Here is a 19,306-nt window from a genome sequence, read left to right on the forward strand (position 1 = left end):
AAAATGTTACATAAAATCTTCTTTGTAACCTTTTAAAGATGGCCTGATAATTTCTTATTGCTAAACTGATTTATTGCACAACATGAGAGTAATTTGTTAATAACTATATCCAGTCTGAACATGGTTAGTGAAATTTGCTATGTGAGGTAAAATCTCATGGGACTGCAACCTAATTTCGATTTCAAATTTGTTATATCCTTGAGACACTATTTCACCTCTTCAAGAAAAATGCCATCAGATCAAAGCCTGTGATAGCTAAGGTAGGACCTTTTTAACTAAGTTTCCCATGTGGGAACCCTTTACATCTGCTTAATTCTGAGCCTGGCTATAGTTTCATACACTTGACTTCTACTATTCTTACTATTCTACTACACTTACCTGAAATCAAATGGATCTGAGGATGCTTTGTCCTGTTATATATGTGTTAAGTCATTTTGTGCCCTTGGTCTTAGGCCTAGAAGACCAATATTGATGCTGCTTCTACCTTTCATAGCAAATCTCCCTTACCAGGGCATGTTAAATTGTGATATAATGTATCTTGTTGCTGCAGTGTTTTAGCACCTCTTCATGGCTTTAGGATACAAATATATGTGATTTTACTGCTTTTAATCTGAGATTATAGTCATTTCCATACCTTAAGAAACTGAGTAGATGTGCATTTGAACTCTTTATCTGCCTGTTTATAATTATGTTCGTCTCAAAATGTTATGGGAACAATTGGACAATTAAATAGAAGTTCATGGGACTAAAATATTAATCTAATGATTAGTAACAGTAAAATCAGAAACATCTTCTGTTTTGTTTTAAAGAAAAGAATTTTAGTGTAGTCACTTTTTTTTTTGCAGGGCAATGAGGGTTAAGTGACTTGTCCAGGGTCACATAGCCAAGTAAGTGTCAAGTGTCTGAGGCCACATTTGAACTCAGGTCCTCCTGAATCCAAGGCCAGTGCTCTATCCACTGCGCCACCTAGCTGCCCCATCACTTTTCATAGAGGAGAGTATCATATGGAATATTTTGTGTTACCTCAAAGAGTCAATTTTATTTAGGTTTATTACTGTTTATGAGGCATTGCCTGTGGTGTGACCATGTTTTATTATTAGACAACTCACTTAATATGCACTATTATTTGTATACAATTTAGAATTATTTACTTAGTGTGTTTATACATGCCATCCCAGAACTTTTTTTTACTACAATCAGATTACAATTTGTAACTTTTAAGTAAATTAATTTGTGTATTACAGGTCATCTTCTTATAAAAAGTGTTGTTATTGGGGCAGCTAGGTGGCACAGTGGATAGAGCACTGGCCCTGGATTCAGGAGTACCTGAATTCAAATCCAGCCTCAGACACTTAACACTTACTAGCTTTGTGACCCTGGGCAAGTCACTTAACCCCAATTGCCTCACTAAAAAAAAAAAAAAAGAAAAAGAAAAAGAAAAAGAAAAAAAATAAGAAAAGAAAAAGTGTTGTTACGTATGTTTTATGTGAGGATTAGATCCTTGTCAGTCTCTACTCCTCCTAAGGGGGAAATTGGATGGGAATTGAATTTTAATTAATTGAAATTAAGTGATTTTAAATTTGGAATTCTAAATAACTGCAAAATTGAGTAAAAACATTGAGTAAAAATTTTGAGACAGGAATAATATCAGATATATAGATATTTCAAATGGTTTCAAGAATTTTATCTTCTGTGGTATTGGGGGGGGGGGGAGGCAATAGGGGTTAGGTGGCTTTCCCAGAGCTACACAACTAATATCTGAGGAAGGATTTGAACTCAGGTCCTCCTGACTCCAGGGCACCACCTAACTGCCCTGCTTCTGTGGTATTTCAAAATATTTAGGTTCAGATTTTTCAGTTTGAATTTCTTAAATATACCAATGTAACAATTTACAAATTTCCATTGCAGAAAGTTAATGATAATGGAGTCAATGCTAATTTAAATAATCATTCTTAGTCCTAGTTTATATGCCTACTTAAGTATATTAAATCTTTAACAGAGGGTCTCATTTTTAAGTAAGACTCTCATAGACCCTTTTTCAATTCTTTAGGCTGTTGTTGGGCAATGTTAATATCAGGTATAGGATTTAGAAAAAGATGGAGACAGGAAGAGGTATTTAAGAACTTAAATTCTTGAAGTGCAAGTAAACTATGGGTTTCTAATTTGATATTCTTCTTAAAGCTTCTTATAAGATCAGAACCACAGGGTTTGAGCTAGTTTTCACCATGTGAATTAGAATTTTAGTGCATTAGTGACTTTTTTAGTTGGCTCTCTTTTGGCCTTGGAGATGTTTATCCATCTTCTTTTCAGGGACTCCTTACTCCCCTTGTATGTGCCTCGATCCTCTTTTTGGGAATCAAATGTTGCCTACATGTCTCTTTGCTTCTTGTATTGGAGTCCTGTTCAGCTGCACCTGGAAGTAATCCAAAGTCTTGTTGGTCTAGGGCAGATTCCTGGTCCACCCTAATCAAAAGCATGGACTGTCAATCTATGGGAAAATCTGGGCCCTTACCCCTGCTCTGACCAGCAGTTTCTAACTGCCGCCAAGAAGACTCCATACTCCAGCAGTTTCTAACCAGCCCTGTTCCCAGACAGAGATAGTTCCAAGGACATTTTCTGTGACCTTGTTCTTGTAATCCCTCAACACCTTCAACACTCCCTTCCTGTAGTTCTGCTGTTCTGTTTATCCAGACTATATATCCTCCTGCTGTTTCCCACAACTATGACCTATAAGAATCCCCTTTTCCCCTTCCTCCCTGGACATCCCTGTCTGAATAAGGCAGTGGGTTGTCCTGAATTGCAATTGCAATTCCTCAATCCTGAATAAATGTATACTGATCACTTAGTTGGTCTGAGCTTTTCCAGGTTGAGTCCACACAAAAATGGTTAGGAATCCTTGGGAGGGATAAGTCCCAGGACAGACATTTCTCTCCAATCTCTAGGAAGTTGTAAATATGAATACATCATTCTCTTGTGTTTTCTCCTTAGATCTAGCAGAATACTGCTTTTTTTTTTTTATCTTTCTCCCTTCCTGGGTGTATGCTATTTCTCTTTCTCTTGAATTCAACAAAGACAGTAATAGGCTGGCCCAACTTTGATGATTATGAAAGCTGATTTTAAAAATGGTTAAATGGGAAGAGTAAACAAACTCTTTTTTTAATATAATAAACATTTTTATTTATAGCTTTGGGTTCCAAATTTCATCCCTCCTTCCCTCCCTCCCCTCTCTCCTCCCTGAGGTGGCAAGCAATCAAATATGGGTTATGCATGTATGATTATGTAAAACATTACCCTATTTGTCGTTTTGTACAAGAAAACTTGATTAAAAGAAAAAAATGAAAGAAAATGAAAAATAGCATGCTTCAGTCTGTGTTTCATCAATATCAGTTCTTTCTTTGGAAGTAGATAGTATGTTTCATCAATAGTCCTTTGTGATTGTCTTAAATCATTGTATTGTTGAGAATAGTCAAGTCGTTCACAGTTCTTCATCAAACAATATTGCTGTCCCTGTGCACAATGTTCTCTTACTTCTGCTTACTTCACTATACATCAGTTCATACAAATCTTTCCAGGCTTTTCTGAAGTTGTCCTGCTTGTCATTTCTTATAGCACAATAATATTCCATCACCATCATATACCAGTTTGTTTAGCCATTCCCCAATTGATGGGCATTTCTTTGATTTCCAATTCTTAGCCACCACAAAAAGAGCTGCTATAAATATTTTTATACAAATAGGTTTTTTTCTCTTTTGGGGGATGTCTTTGGGATATAAACCCAGCAATAGTATTTCTGGATCAAAGGGTTAAACAAACTCTCTCTCTCTCTCTCTCTCTCTCTCTCTCTCTCTCTCTCTCTCTCTCTCTCTCTCTTTTGGTGAGGCAATTAAGGTTAAGTGACTTGCCCAGGGTCACACAGCTAGTGTCAAGTGTCTGAGGCTGGATTTGAACTCAGGTCCTCCTGATTCCAGGGCTGGTGCTCTATCCACTGTGCCACCTAGGTGCCCCAACACACTCTCATTTGCAGGAGATGGAGGGAAATGGAGAAGGGAACCAGCTCCCATCTCAAAAGTCCAAGCTTTTCCCCACAAAAAAAAAAAAAGTCCAAACCATTTCAGCAACACAATCCTGTGCTGGCTTCTCATACACTGCATGTAACCTTGGTCTTGTCTCCCTGACATTTTTCTCCCTTCATGGCTCCTGGCCTCCCTAGGTCTCCAGCATGGCTATCAGATACACCTGGCTCCTCAGTCAGCCATACACTCTGGCTTCCTAATATCAGGTTTGCTTTCGTTCTGGCCTCTTGTGTTAAAATTGTATATTGTTCTGGTTGCCCTGCCCACCCACCTCCCTTCTAGTCAGTATATTCATTTTACAAGTATTCAGTATAAAGTGGCAATAGCAAGAAGTCAGATTGCAAAGTGGGCCCTAGAAGTCACATACAGAGCATCCCAAAAAGCAAAAGAGCATAATTTGCATATTATATTATATATTAGCTAAAATTTGCATTCCTACACTTTGTCTAAGGGAATAGGGAATAGCCATCTAGGCCTTGTTGGTGGGGCCTTTTGGTCCTGTGATATGAAAATCTCAGATAAATTTCCAGAAATCCATAGTAAGACCCCAGAACTCCAAATGTTACTGATAATTTTGAAATGCAGGATATATGTTACTTAAAAAGTTTTACTGACAGCTTTGAGATAATTTGGATATTTTAATGAGCTAACCCCAAGGTAGCACAGAGAAGAGTTTGTCTGTCCCTTCCAAAAACCCTATAAAAGTGAGACCTCAAATGCCTGCCCCTCCTGCAACCCTGCCCCTTGCAACCTTCCATCTCTATTGGGTCCATGACACTGAGAGCTCCCAACTCTAATCCATGGTTATGTGAATTATGCCTTTGCTCATCCCCATCCCCTTCCCACAACTACCTGCTTTCCTCTACCATCCCATCCCCTTCTAGCTTCAAAGAGAGAGAAAGAATCTCTGAGTTGTCTAGAGGATTGGGGGGGGTGGGGGAGGATGGTAGGATATGCTTCCTCCCAACTGACTACAAGTTATGAGCTCAAGGCTTCCTGGTAAACCTGTTCCTAGGACTTTAATGACTCCCTTTTGTTTCTTGCTTTCTTTGTCATAGTGTCTTGTGAGATCTCAGAAGCAGCTGGAATCTTCCCCTCCCCAGGCACGTGAGCAACAGTGAGCACTACCATAGCAATGGGTGGCCAATGCAGATAGGCCAAAAAGGAGAATCTTTTTGCAGAGAGACAGACCACTAGAAGGAAACATTACACTTAGTGACTCGTATATGCTCAAAACTCAATCAATTAACAAGTATTTGTTAAGTACCTGCTAGGTGCCAGGCATGGCCCAGATGCTGGGGTACAAGTACAAGGAATTAAACCAATCCTATTTGCAGGGAACTTACATTCTAATGAGAAAGACAGTGAATAATTAGCAGTCCTCACAAAGAACAGGAACAAAAATTGTTGTGCAGGAACTCTCAGGTGAGGAAGCTCCTTCTGCCATTCCAGTGGCAGATCTGGCTCCTTCTCTGCAACTTAGAGTATTTTTCTCTCCATCTTAATAGTATTTTTTTTCCAATTACATGCAAATATAGTTTTTGACATTCATTTTTATAAAATTTTGAATTCCAAATTTTTCTCCCTCCCTCCATTCCCTCCACTCTCCCCGAGATAGCAAGCAATCTGATATAGGGTACACATTACAATCATGTTAAACATATTTCCACATTAGTTGTTTTGTGAAAGAAGAATCAGAGCAAAAGAGAAAAACAACGAGAAAGAAAAAACAAAAAAAAAATGAAAAGAGTATGCTTCTATCTGCATTCAGACTACATAGTTCTTTTCCTGGATGTGGAGAACATTTTCCATCATAAGTCTTTTGAAATTGTCATGGATCATTGTATTGCTGAGAAGAGCTAAGTCCATCATAGTTGATCATTACACAATGTTGCTGTAGCTGTGTTCTGCTCACTTCACTCAGTATCAGTTCATGTAAGTCTTTCCAGATTTTTCTGAAATATGCCTGCTCATCATTTCTTACAGCACAATAGTATTCCATTTCTTATAGCACAATAGTATTCCATTATATTCATATACCACAACTTGTTCAGCCATTCCCCAGTTGATGGACATCCCCTCAATTTCCAATTCTTTGTCAATACAAAAAGAATGGCTATCAATACTTTTGTGCATGTAGGTCCTTTTCCCTTTTTTATGATCTCTTTGGGATATAGACCTAGTAGTGGTATTGCTGGATCAAAGGGTATGCACAGTTTTATAGCCTTTTGAGCATAGTTCCAAATTGCTAGCTAAAATGGTTGGATCAATTCACAATTTCACCAACAATGCATTAGTGTTCCAATTTTCCCACACCTTCTCCAAGATTTATCATTTTCCTTTTCTGTCATATTAGCCAATCTGATAGATGTGAGGTGGTACCTCAGAGTTGTTTTTGTTTTTGTTTTTTATTTTCATTTCTCTAACCAATAGAGATTTAGAGTATTTTTTCATGACTGTGGATAGCTTTAATTCCTTCATCTGAAAATTGCCTGTTCATATCCTTTGACCATTTGTCAATTGGAGAATGACTTGCATTCTTATAAATTTGCCTCAATTATCTATATATTTGAGAAATGAGGCCTTTATCAGAAGCACTGGCTGTAAAAATTGTTTCCCAGTTTTCTGCTTTCCTTCTGATCTTGGTTCCATTGGTTTTGTTTATGCAAAAACTTTTTAATTTAATGTAATCAAAATGATCTACTTTCTGCAACTTAGAGTCTTAAAGAGTTCCATAAGGTTAAGTGATTTTTCTCAGGAACAGAGAACCAGGATGTATCAGAGGTGAGACTTAAAATTGTCTTTCTAGTTTTGAGGTTTGTTGTCTATCCATTATACCATTTACAGTAGAAAGTACTAGCAATGAAGAAAGAAAGCCTAGATTGAAAGCCTACCTATCTCTGAAACTTAGTGCCTGTGTGATTTTGCATAATACAAAAGGGGGAATGTGGTAAAAATTATTGGAGTTTAGCTGACTCATTTGGGAGAGGCCACACCTGGCCCACCCTGAAGTTATATATGTTACTGAGGTCAGAAGGAGAAACCTCTCCATAGGCAGTTTTTGAAGGACCTCCCCTTTTGGGAGAGCAAGATTGAATGCTCACTGAGGGGAGGCTGAGCCGCTTCCAGAACACACACACACTCTCACACTCTCTCACTCTCGCTCTCCCTCTCCTCCCCCCCCTTCCCCCCACCCTCGGTTTTCCAGTGGTGTGAGAAACTAGCAGAAGTCCCAGGTGTGGTGAGTGAACACAAAAGCCTTGTATTCTTTTGAATTAGCTTAATTGGAAACAATCTGGGGATTTATAGACTTAGGTTAGAGTTAGGAGAATTTATCTGTATTTCTTTTCCTTATCTTTGATTTTATTTAATTTCACATTTGTTGTTTAATTAATTCCCAAGTAATAAAATCTGATCCTTTTGTGGAAAAGAAGCTGTAAGGCTCCTTTCTTATTGGCCTGGGAGAAATATCTAAAGGGGCAGTTCAGAGGGGAGGGAGCTTTGAACCTAGAGGTCCCTCATTATTTCTGGGACCCCAATATTTTGGCGAGTCATCCAATTAATGCTCCATATATTAAATTTGGGCCCAACAATAAGATACAACATCCTTGGGCCTCAGTTCCTCATCTGAATTAGATGAGCTTTTAGGTTGTTTCCAGATCTAAAGCTCACAAAGAAACTGAACATGTCCCAACAAGGCTCAAACATTAGACTCTCAAATGATTGTACTAGTAGTGATAAGTTACTGGATTCTGTTCTAAAAATTCTTTCATTATTTATTGCTTAGCATTCCTTTTCCTGCTTGAAAAATAAAATTACCTTTTCCATATCTTATTTATGTTGAATACTGGGTACTTCCTTTATTTTTCCCCTTTTGCAGGGGAGATCCTAGATTAGAACCAAAGGTGAATTTGTTCCTCAGGAATCTGAGATGAGGTTGAAAAGAAGCATTGAGGAGTCTAATTACCCTACTGAGAAAACCAGCAGCCCTGGAACAATGAATTCTGGGCAAACTTCAAAGCCAGACTCTATGGCCTCAGTCAAGCTGTACCTAGCAAACCATGGTACTAGACTACACAGGAACTACAAATTCCGAGACTCCCAGGAGAAACTCTGGGAGGTAGCAAATGATCCAAATACATGTTTTTGTTTGTTTTCTTTTTTTTTAATATGCCCCTCAGATTGAGTCTAGTTCAGAAACGCAGAACTCAACCTATAGGTTACACAAATAAACGTGTGGGCACAGAATTCCAACAATCTGCTTTCAATCAGTTAGCAAGTTAACATTTAAACCAACTTTTGATCACCTAGATAAAATATTTGAAGTAGTTGGACCAAAAGTACATCTCTCTTCAAGAGACAGGTACTAAAGATGGGCAATTCCAAATTGAACAGATCAAACTGGATTGTATTTGGGAAACTGACATGATTTCAATGATACCAAACTTCTCCAAGACTCAAAAAGCTATCCTTACATCCCATTATTTTCTGGGTTATGCTCCATGGCTACAAATCATGTATAGAGATGTAAAGATAAGGGATATCATTCTACACAATGATGATATAAGGAAATCCTATCACTAATGGTAGGTTGAAGAAGCAAAGAATTTGTAGCTCCCCTTTCAAATAGGATAATCAGTAAGTCATCTCTGGTTCAGTAAATACCAGCTATGGTCTACAGTTTTAAAATGCAAAAGGATGGTTTCCATATTGTACAAATGATGTCCCCTACCTTAGAGGAAAACCCCCAAATATAGCACTCATTTCCCCATTAAGATTTTATCTCTATTGAAGTTTCACAGAATCCAAAAGAAAAACACACTTGCATCGTAGTTAAAATATATTTACACTAAGAAATAATAGAACCCAACACCACCTGAGTAAAAACGATTATCCATCTGCCACTTCCCTGAAATTTGCACACCAAGTTTTCTCCTTTCTGTCCAACTCCTCCTCATCAGGATCTTGGACTCTACCCCTAAATTCAGATGAGCAAACTTCTACCTCCTACCTTTCTAGATCCAAAACACTACCTCACAACATGACACCAGCTTCATAATCTCCCACTTTCCTTTCCATCTCCCATTTAAGTGTTGTCTTTCCCCATTAAAAAATCTTGAGAACTGGGGACTGTCTTGATTGTGCACACTTATAACTCTAGTTATTAGCATTGTCCCAGGCACATAGTAAGTACTTAATATATACTACCCTTAATATATAATATATACTTAATATATAACATATTTAATAATACATTTAATATTCTCTCCCATACACACATATCTAATGGCTGAGATCACATATTTATTCTTCCCAAGGGAACTACTTTGCTGCTTTTTACATGTATTAATAATCTGCCTCACCACCCCCTAAACAGAACATACAAAAAAGAAAATCTTTATCTTCTAGAAATGGAATGAATAATGAGTTTACCAATCACCTTGATTTGCTTGAGCTCCCTTATTATCCAGGAAAGGTTGAAATAACTTGGGAATAGCTCTTTTGGGTTCCTGACTTGATGGTGGTGGTGACGGCAGAGTACTTCACAGGAAATTTAAGGAAAGATAGGAATGCCAGGCTGTTGGAATTCTGTTCTCAATCTTTCTCTTTCTATCTTTCAATAAACCCTTAAAAACTTAAACTCGTTTTATCAGTGATTTTAGTCAGTTTCCACCAAAATTGGGGGAACAGATTAGAACCCATATTTAGAATCTTAAATTACACAGTTTGGCTGACCATGAAGAGGAAAAGCTGATCCTCAATCTTCTGATCAAGTTTGGTAAGAATTTTTTTTTTCCTTCCTTATTTGCACATGTGCCTGTCTCTTTAAATTGAGTTTCTCTTAATGGCTAAGTACCTAGGTTGAGTATATATTTTAACCCTTAAGTACTCTTAGCCTCCTATTTTCAACCCTTGCTCCCTTTTACAAAATGGACTGGGAACTGCGGAACCAAAGAGGACTAAGCCTCTTCCCCTGGCTTTTCAAGCATGCCAGGACTGACCTTCTGTTTAAGTTTGGTCCTTATGAATTCAAATGTTCTATTCCTATTTTAATTTTAATTTTAACTTTTACTTTTCTTTGTGTTATAGTGAGGAAATTTTTGAATTACTAAAAGGGGGTGGAAGATAATACATTTTATATCATTCATGACTCCCCCCTTGGGAAAATAATTGCAGCTTGGGACACTTACAAACTACCAATTCAGCCAGGCATGACAAAAGCAAGGCTTATCAAACTGTGTTTTATGTGGCATAAGAAATATTCTAGCTTACTGGGAAACAAATAGTTAGAGAATGGATCTTTTGATCACTTAACACTGAAAACTCTACAAAGGATCCTTCATTTTGAGTCCCCCAAAGATGTAACTTATTGGAACCTCTGGAATGTAGCAAGTGAGGAATTGACTGAAAAGGGAGAAAATGCTGTGGGTGGGGCCATTGGGCCTCAGAAGCTACCAGAATTCTTTTTTCTTTTTTCTTTCTGTTTGTAGAACCATGAGTTCTAATGAGTTTTTTGTTCTCTTTTATGGGATTCTGTTTAAAAAAGAGGGTGATTGAACCCTATTGCTTGATCTACCAATGAACATATTGAATATTGAATCTTGCTAATTGAAGCCTTATTTCTTTTTGATAAATTGATCACCACTTTAAGTATCTGCTACTGTTATACTAGAGAATTCATGTATAAGATGATGTGGTTTACTTGCTAAAAGAAGATTATGTAATGATGTCTAATATAATCAGCTATTTACATTCATTTATCATTTATATGTCATTATACTCTGGGTATGGTTTGGAATTATTGTATATATCAGTAGTATATCCTTAGTTATGCAGCATAGCACGCATTTTTACCATAATACTGTCTTTGGTGAAATTAATATGAGATTTAGGAAGTATGGAAACTTATCATTTCAGAGACTAACTTGCTGTGAACTCTGATACAGGCCCTAGAGAGAATATATGTGCAACAAAAGGAGAGACAGGTATGCATAAGTCCATGGTTTGCTTATGATGGCGACTATGTAGAGCACAATTGCTAGACACAGTCAAGTTTTGTCCTCTCTCCCTCCTAATATAACCTAATTTAACTGAACTTGTTTTCTTTTTGTCTCACTCAGTCTAATCACCTATGGCCTAGCACAATCACAGACTGTCTCAAAACCATGAGATATGGTATGATAATCTTTCCATAACATTTTTCAGGTGTCATGAACACATACTAAATTTGGCTTTGATCCAGACACATGGTGGTAAGAAGTGTTATAGATTGCATAACTACCTCAGCCCTCTATTATATAAAGGAGGGAATGTAATGGAATTTATTAATTTGATCATTGACAACACTATGCTAAGGTTTAGTAAAAATCCAGCAATTCAAACAGTTAAAGAAGAGAGCCCAGTTTTCCAGACCAGAGTCCAGTTTTCTCCTTATGACATCTTACCACTCCAAGAAGACAAAAGAACTCAGAGACTTTATATGAATAGTTTTGTTCTGTTGATGTTGTTTTCTCTTTCTGTTATAATATACACCATCTGTAACATGTACTCTCTGCAGAGGCCCTCCCTTTGCAAGACCTATGTCAAAGCACAGTTCATGAGGGACTGCCCCTCTGGACAAAACTTTCCTCTCTCCCTTTTCTATATTGTTATTTATGCTAGTTAGCTAGCATAGGATATTATTTTTGGTTGTTTCATTGAGCAAATGCATTCATTTTTCAAATGAAACAAAAGGGGAGACTATAATGATTGGAATGACGCCACCTACTGGAGACTTACTATAGGAAAGCTCCACCATGAGGAGAATGCCTCAAAGGGCAAGGCCATGCAGTTTTTCCTTGGTGTCAGGAAGTAACATTTGCACATGGGTACTGTCTACCAAGGCTACCAGCCAATCAACTTGAGGAGCCTCCCATTTTCTGGGAGGGGACAGGAAGGAGGAAGGAGGGCCTGCGCGGAGAGGTCTGTCTCTTTTGGGTTCCTGACTTGATGGTGGTGGTGGTGGCAGAGGACTTCACAGGAAATTTGAGGAAAGATAGGAATGCCAGGCTGTTGGAATTCTGTTCTCAATCTTTTTCTTTCTATCTTTCAATAAATCCTTAAAAACCTTAAAAAAAAGAACTTGGGAATCAAAATCATCCAATCAAGAAGTAGAATGAGTGTTACTCAAGTTTGACATACAGTGATCTTTTGTGGTGTCCACTGGGTGAATCCAGAACACCTCTGCAGTGTCAGCAACTACAGGGCCAGTTCAAATTGGTTCATACTGGCCCCAAATGGACAGAGCTTGAACAAAGATCTTGGTTCCCAGTATTCTGTATTCCTCTAATTTTCTTGCCTCCCTTTGTTCTAAAACTATATAAATCATTCTCTAAATCCCCAACCTTTAGAGAAGCAGACTAGGTTCTACTGTTCTTCTAACATTATCAGGAAATACTTCTGGCTTTGCACTGTTATTGTCACTGTATAAATTATTCTTAGATTTTTTATCTCTTCACTATTCATCAGTTCATAGAGGTCTTTCTAATGTCCTCTAAAGTTGTATGTTTCCTCATTTCTTAAGGTACAATATAGATTATAATTGGTTTACCCATTCCCAATAGGAGGGCACCTACTTTCCCTTGCCGACCCCCAGTTTCTGGGTCTGGATTAAACATTTGTCATTTTCTTCTTTTGTCATCTTGGTAAGTCTGATAGGTATGAGGTAGAACCTCAAAGTTGCTTGAGATCTTTACCAGAGAAAATTGCTGTAAATATTTCATTTTTAAAAAATAATTTTAAAAATTCATGGCATTTCCTTGCTGTCAGTTTGTGCAGTTCTGCCCTGAGATGTAGACATCCAAGCAAAACCAGGAAGGTTCTAAACTCTTTTATTTGTTTGGTTGGTTTTTGGGTTTTTTTGCAGGGCAATGAGGGTTAAGTGACTTGTCCAGGGTCACACAGCTAGTAAATGTCAAGTGTCTGAGGCTGGATTTGAACTCAGGTCCTCCTGAATCCAGGGCCAGTGCTTTATCCACTTTGCAACCTAGCTGCCCTGAGGCTCTAAACTCTTCACAAAAACCATAATCAGTCAGGCAATAAACATTTATTAAGTACCTACTATGTCCTATGCGCTGAGTTTAGCACTAGGATTAGAAGGAAAGGTAAAGGTATTCCTACTCACAGTCAAATAGGGGAGGCAACATGCAAACAACTGTGTATAAACAAGTTATATATAGGATGAATTTGGAAATAATCAACAGAAGAAAGGAACAAGAATTAAAGAGAATTAGGAAAAGCTTTTTGTAGAAGGAAGACAGAAGTTGGAGAAGAACATTTTGGCTTTGGAGACAACCAATGAAAATTTTACAATCAGGACATCAAGGAGGCTGATGTCAAACTGGATCATAGTGTGGGGAGGTGGGGGTGGAGATGGAGGAGGTATAAGAAGATATAAAAAGACAGGAAAGGTGAAGGGGCAGGTTATGAAGAGCTTTGAATGTCAAATAGAAGGGGTGGCATGGTTAGATGTGAGCTTTAGGAGAATCATTTTGACAACTGAATGGAGGATGTATTGGAGTGGAGACTTGTGGCAAGGAGATTGATCAGTAGGTTACTTACTACAGTAAGTCCAGTAGTTCAGGAGGTGATGGGAACCTGGTAGCAGTATCAGAGAAGAGAGGTGGGGCATATAGGAGAGATAGTATGAAGCTTAAATTGACAGAGAGTAAAATTGACAGGCCTTGGCAACACATTAGATGGGGTGGAGGTGGGGGGGAGGGAAGGTTGAGTGGCAGTGAGATTGAGGAGTCAAAGATGACACCTATGTTTCAAGCCTGGTTGAGTGGGAGGATTGTGTTACCTTCAACAGTAAAAACTAAGTTTGGAAGGAGGAAAGGTTTGGGGAACATGTTGAGTGGACATTTTGAGTTTCAGATACATCTATTGGACATACACCTTTAGATGGAAATAAAAGAGAGGAGGCCAGCAGAGAGATTAGAGCTGAGTAAGTAGTTCTTAGAATCATCAGTAGAGAGATGATAATTGAATCCATAGGAAGTGATGAGATCTCCAAATGAAATGGCATAGAGGAAGAAGAGAAGAGATTCCAAGACATAACCCTGTGGGACACCTAAGGTTAGGGGGGCATGCCCTAGAGGAAGGTCCAGACATGGATATTAAGGAGTAAAATGAGAAAAGAAAAGGGTAGCCAGTGGAAGGGTAATGGTCTGGGAGAGAACTGAAGAACTGAGGAATTGAGAGATTGGAGGGCATGGTGTGGGGTTAAAAGGCATAAAGGTGGACTTCTGGGGTGGAGTCAAAATGGCGGAGGAAAGGCAGTGAGCTCTCAAACTCATGACATGATCGCTCCAAAAAACATCCAAATAACGCCATAGGAAAATGCCCAGAGCAGCAAAACTCACAGAAGAATGTGCTAAAATCATCTTCTAACCAAGAACAGCTTGGAAGGTCACAAGGAGGGAGCTGCTGTGCTGATACAGGAGTCGTCCAGCCCAACCCCACAGTCACCGTGACACAGATCCAGTCCCAGGAAGGCCTCACCAGAGAAGCAGACCCCCAGAGCCTCTGAATCAGCTGAAGCACCAGTGTCGTCTGGAACTAAGCTCACAGTCTGGTGAGTGGGCTGAGCCCTGGGCAGGGGGAAGACTACAGGGGTCTATGCTGGTGCTGAGGCAGAACTTGGATTTTTCACCCCTGCTGAGAACCAGGAGGTAGGCTCCAGTAGCAGTGGCCCAGGTGGGGAAGAGACACAGGCTCATTGAAGCTAACAACCACAACACACAAAGCTGGTTGATTAGCAAGTTGGTCTGGGGTCATCTAAGGACCAGGGAACAGGCCAGGTGAGTGAAGAACCTGATTCTCCTTAAATCATACCACCTGGGACTTCTTAAGCTTGGGATACTGCAGCCTGGAAACAGTGCCCCACTTTAAGAAGCTAAAAGTCAAGTAAAAGAAAGGCAAGATGAGCAGACAGAGAAAGCTGAGGACCATAGAAAGTTTCTTCAGTAACAAGGAAGACCAAGGGGCACCCTCAGAGGAAGATGTCAACTTCAGGGCCCCTATCTCTAAAGCTTCCAAGAAAAATATGAATTGGTCTCAGGCCATAAAGGTGCTCAAAAAGGACTTTGAAGATAAAGTTAGATAGGTAGAGGAAAAAATGGAAAGAGAAATGAGGGTGATGCAGGAAAGACATGAGAAAAAAGTCAACAGCTTGAAAAGTCAAATTGGCCAAATGGAAAAGGAGGTACAAAAGCTCTCTGATGAAAATAATTGCCTAAGAATGAGGATTGAACAAATGGAAGCCAGTGACTTTATGAGAAACCAAGACACAATAAAGCAAATCCAAATGAATAAAAAAGTAGAGGGCAATGTGAAATATCTTCTGGGAAAAACTGCTGACCTGGAAAACAGGTCCAGGAGAGATAATTTGAAAATTATTGGTCTACCTGAAAACCATGATCAAGGAAAGAGCTTAAACATCATCTTCCAAGATATTCTTAGGGAAAATTGCCCTGAAATTCTAGAAGAAGAAGCCAAAATAGAAATGGAAAGAATCCACTGATCACCTCCAGAAAGAGATCCCCAAAGGAAAACTCTTAGTGTGATGAAATAATGGGATTTAGCAGATACTCAAAGACCCACCTGGAGATTAATCAAGACTGATTGAATCAAGTGAGAGTGATTGACTGCTGATTAAGCCTACTTCAAGTTAATTGGATTGTAATCACACCTGGCTATCCCTTAAGAAGGTATTGTTCTCAGAAACTAGACTGTGAACTCAACTTGAGAACACCTTCAAAGACAATGAATTTGGATGACGCCAACCAATCAGCTTGAAGCAGTGTGTAAGGACTGCCTCTGTTCCAGACCTATAAAAAGCTTCCACAATCAGCTTGCTAGAGAGTTCCTGATTAAAGCAGGCTCCTGGAGGATGACTTCAGGAAGAACCCAACCAGGCTGGAACTCTAGGCTAGACTGATGCTGAAGCTTCTGATTTAAGGCGACCACAATTTAGATTTTAAACATCACATTAGGAATATTATAGCCAAATTCCAGAGCTCTCAGGTCAAGGATAAAATATTGCAAGCTGCCAAAAAGAAAGAATTCAAGTACTGTGGAGCCCCAGTCAGGGTAGCACAAGATCTAGCAGCTTCTACATTAAAGGACCAGAGGGCATGGAATATGATATTCCAGAGGGCAAAGGAAATGGGATTACAACCAAGAATCACCTACCCAGCAAAACTCAGCATAATCTTTCAGCAGAGAAAATGGGACTTTAATGAAAAAGAAGACTTTCAGATATTTGTGATGAAAAGACCTGAACTGAATGGCAAATTTGACTTTCAAATACAAGACCCTAGAGAAGCATAAAAAATTGGAGCTGGGGGAACATACCTGGGGTTGTACAGTGATCAACTGTCTTGTGTCTGAGGCTGGGTTTTGGCTAGGATCCCCCTGGGTCCAGGGGTGATGCTTTGTCCACTGTGTCACCTAGCTAGGTGATGACATCTTTAGGGTTAAATTGAGGGGTGAAGGGAATGCAATGGGGGGAGGGCAGAGGTGAAATCCTACATGAAAGAAACAGGAAAAGGCTTATGGAGTGGGGGAAGAGATGGGAGAGGAGCAGGGCAGTATATGAATTTTACAGTCATCAGAAAAAGCTCAAAGACCTTAAACTCATCAGAGCTGCCTCTAGGAGGGACTAATAGACACACCCCCAATTGGGTGGAGTAATCTATTTAATCTGGGCAGTAAATGAGCCTAACACTCATCAGAATTGGCTCAAAGACCTCAATCTCATTAGAATTGGCTCAAGGAGGGAATAATGTACACACTCAATTGGGTGGAATAATCTCTCTAACCCTTCAGGAAAATAGGAGGGGAAAGTGATAAAGAGAGAGGGGCAAAAGAAGGAAGGGCAGAGTGGGGGAGGGGACAGACAGAAGCAAATCCCTTTTGAAGAGGGATAGGATGAAAGAAGATGGATAACAGAATAAATATCATGGGGAAGGGAATAGGATGGAAGGGAAACAGTTAACAATAGTAATCATGAAAAAGAGAAAAGGGGGAAAAATTGTACAAAAAATATTTATAGCAACTCTTGGTGGAGGCTAAGAATTGAGAATCAAGGGAATGTTCATCAATTGAGGAATGATGGAAAAAGCTGTGTTATATGATTGTAGTGGAATGGTCTTGTGCTACAGAAAATGACAAATAGGATGATCCCTGAAAAACCTGGAAAGACTAATGAACATCGATGTATAGTGAAGTGAGCAGAGCTGGGAGGACACTGTGTGTAGTGACAGCAGTATTGTTCAATGAGCAATTGTGAATGACTTAACTACTCTCAGCAGTGCAATGATCCAAGACAATCCCAAGGAACTGAGGAAGTTTACTGTGCACCCCTATAGAAAGAACTGATAAAAAGAACACTTGTGGATTGTACATATATAACCTGATTGCGATCTTGTGGAGGGGGGAGGAAAGGGAGGGTGGGAGGGAGAAAAATTTGGAACTCTAAATCTTATGGAAATGAATGTTACCTTACATGTAACTGGAAAATAAAGTAAATGTTTATTGCATAGGAAAAAAAAGGCATAGAGGAGAAATGACAACAACCTGTGATGAGATGAAGGGATTCCAGAGTTCATGAACATGGAAGTGGTGCATTTTAAAATAATAACCATTTATATTTATAGTTTTGAGTTCCAAATTTTATTCCTCCTTCCCTCTCTCCCCTCCCTCCTCTCTAAGGTAGTAAGCAATCAGATGTGGGTTACACATGTGCAATTATGTAAAACATTACCCTACTAGTCATTTTGTATAAAAAAACTTGAATAAAAGAAAAAAATTAAAGTGAAAAATAGTATGCTTCAGTTTGTGATCAATATCAGTTCTTTCTCTGGAGATGGATAGTATGTTTCATCATTAGTCCTTTGGGATTGTCTTGGATCATTGTATTGCTGAGAATGATTAAGTCATTCACAGTTCTTCATCAAACAATAATTGGGTCTCTGTGAACAATGTTATATTGGTTCTGACTCACTTCACTATACATCAGTTCACATAAGTCTTTCCAGGTCTTTCTGAAATTACCCCGCTTGTCATTTCTTATAGCACAATAATATTCCATCCCCATCATATACCACAGTTTGTTTAGTCATTGGGCGTTTCTTTGAATTCTAATTCTTAGCCACTACAAAAAGAGCTACTAGAAATGTTTTTGTACAAATAGGACTTTTTCTCTTTTTGGGGATGTCTTTGGGATATAAACCTAGCAGTGGTATTGCTGGATCAAAGGGTATGGACAGTTCTATAGCCCTTTGGGCATAATTGAAGAGGTGCACGTGTGAATGATAGATGGCAAGACCAACAGTATGACCATCTTTGTATGTGGATGAGGTGAAGTGGAGGAGCACACTTTGTAAAATGTTGAGGGACTATAATTTTAGTATGTCTGAGGGAGCCTCAAATACATATTTAAAGTCCTCTAGTATAAATTCAGGAGTTGGAGAAACAAGAAAGACTGTGAACAGGCACTGAGCTCACTGAAGAAATAAGGGGAGTGGACAGGATGTTTGGCAAACAGCTACCAGAATTTTGATTAGGTAGTGGATATGCATTGAGTGAGTGGGGGGGGAGGAGGATCCACAGGAGGTTTGAGGAAAGATGAAAAAAAGTGAACCTCAAAAGAGAAGAAAGCTTACTTACTAAATGATGGTGGTACAAGAGCTTGGAAGTGACAATGAGTATTTTAACTTCCCATCACCTTGAATAATGAATCAGGAGAAATGAGTGAAAAGTGTAACCAGTGCTGAAAAGGAAAACCAGGAAGGCTGTGTGTCATCAGAAGGTAGCCAGGTATCAGTGACAGAAACGAATGAGTGGAAAAGGAAAAGATTTAAGATGAAAGCAAGTTGGTGGCAGGTAGCACCCTGGAAGAGGTGGGGTAGTTTTAGAGTGGGACACTGAGCAGGAGGGGGTGGGAGAGGATGGGTTGAATGGAATGAAAAATAATAAAGTGAAAGAGTAAGAGAGCTTGACAACCAGTGGTTCATAATCCCTGAGATAGGGAGTAGATATGGGGAAGGGGAGGGGAAGAGTTTGTTCATCATTGAATTTTATATTTTCATGAGGATTTGGCCTTGACAGTGTGGGGTCCCCTCAGGGACACCTCTCAGGAACAAGCATTTTAGGTGAGGCTATTAGCACTGGGAGCTAAAGAAATGATG

Source organism: Dromiciops gliroides, chromosome 2, assembly GCF_019393635.1.
Source record: "Dromiciops gliroides isolate mDroGli1 chromosome 2, mDroGli1.pri, whole genome shotgun sequence".
Classification (NCBI taxonomy): domain Eukaryota; kingdom Metazoa; phylum Chordata; class Mammalia; order Microbiotheria; family Microbiotheriidae; genus Dromiciops; species Dromiciops gliroides.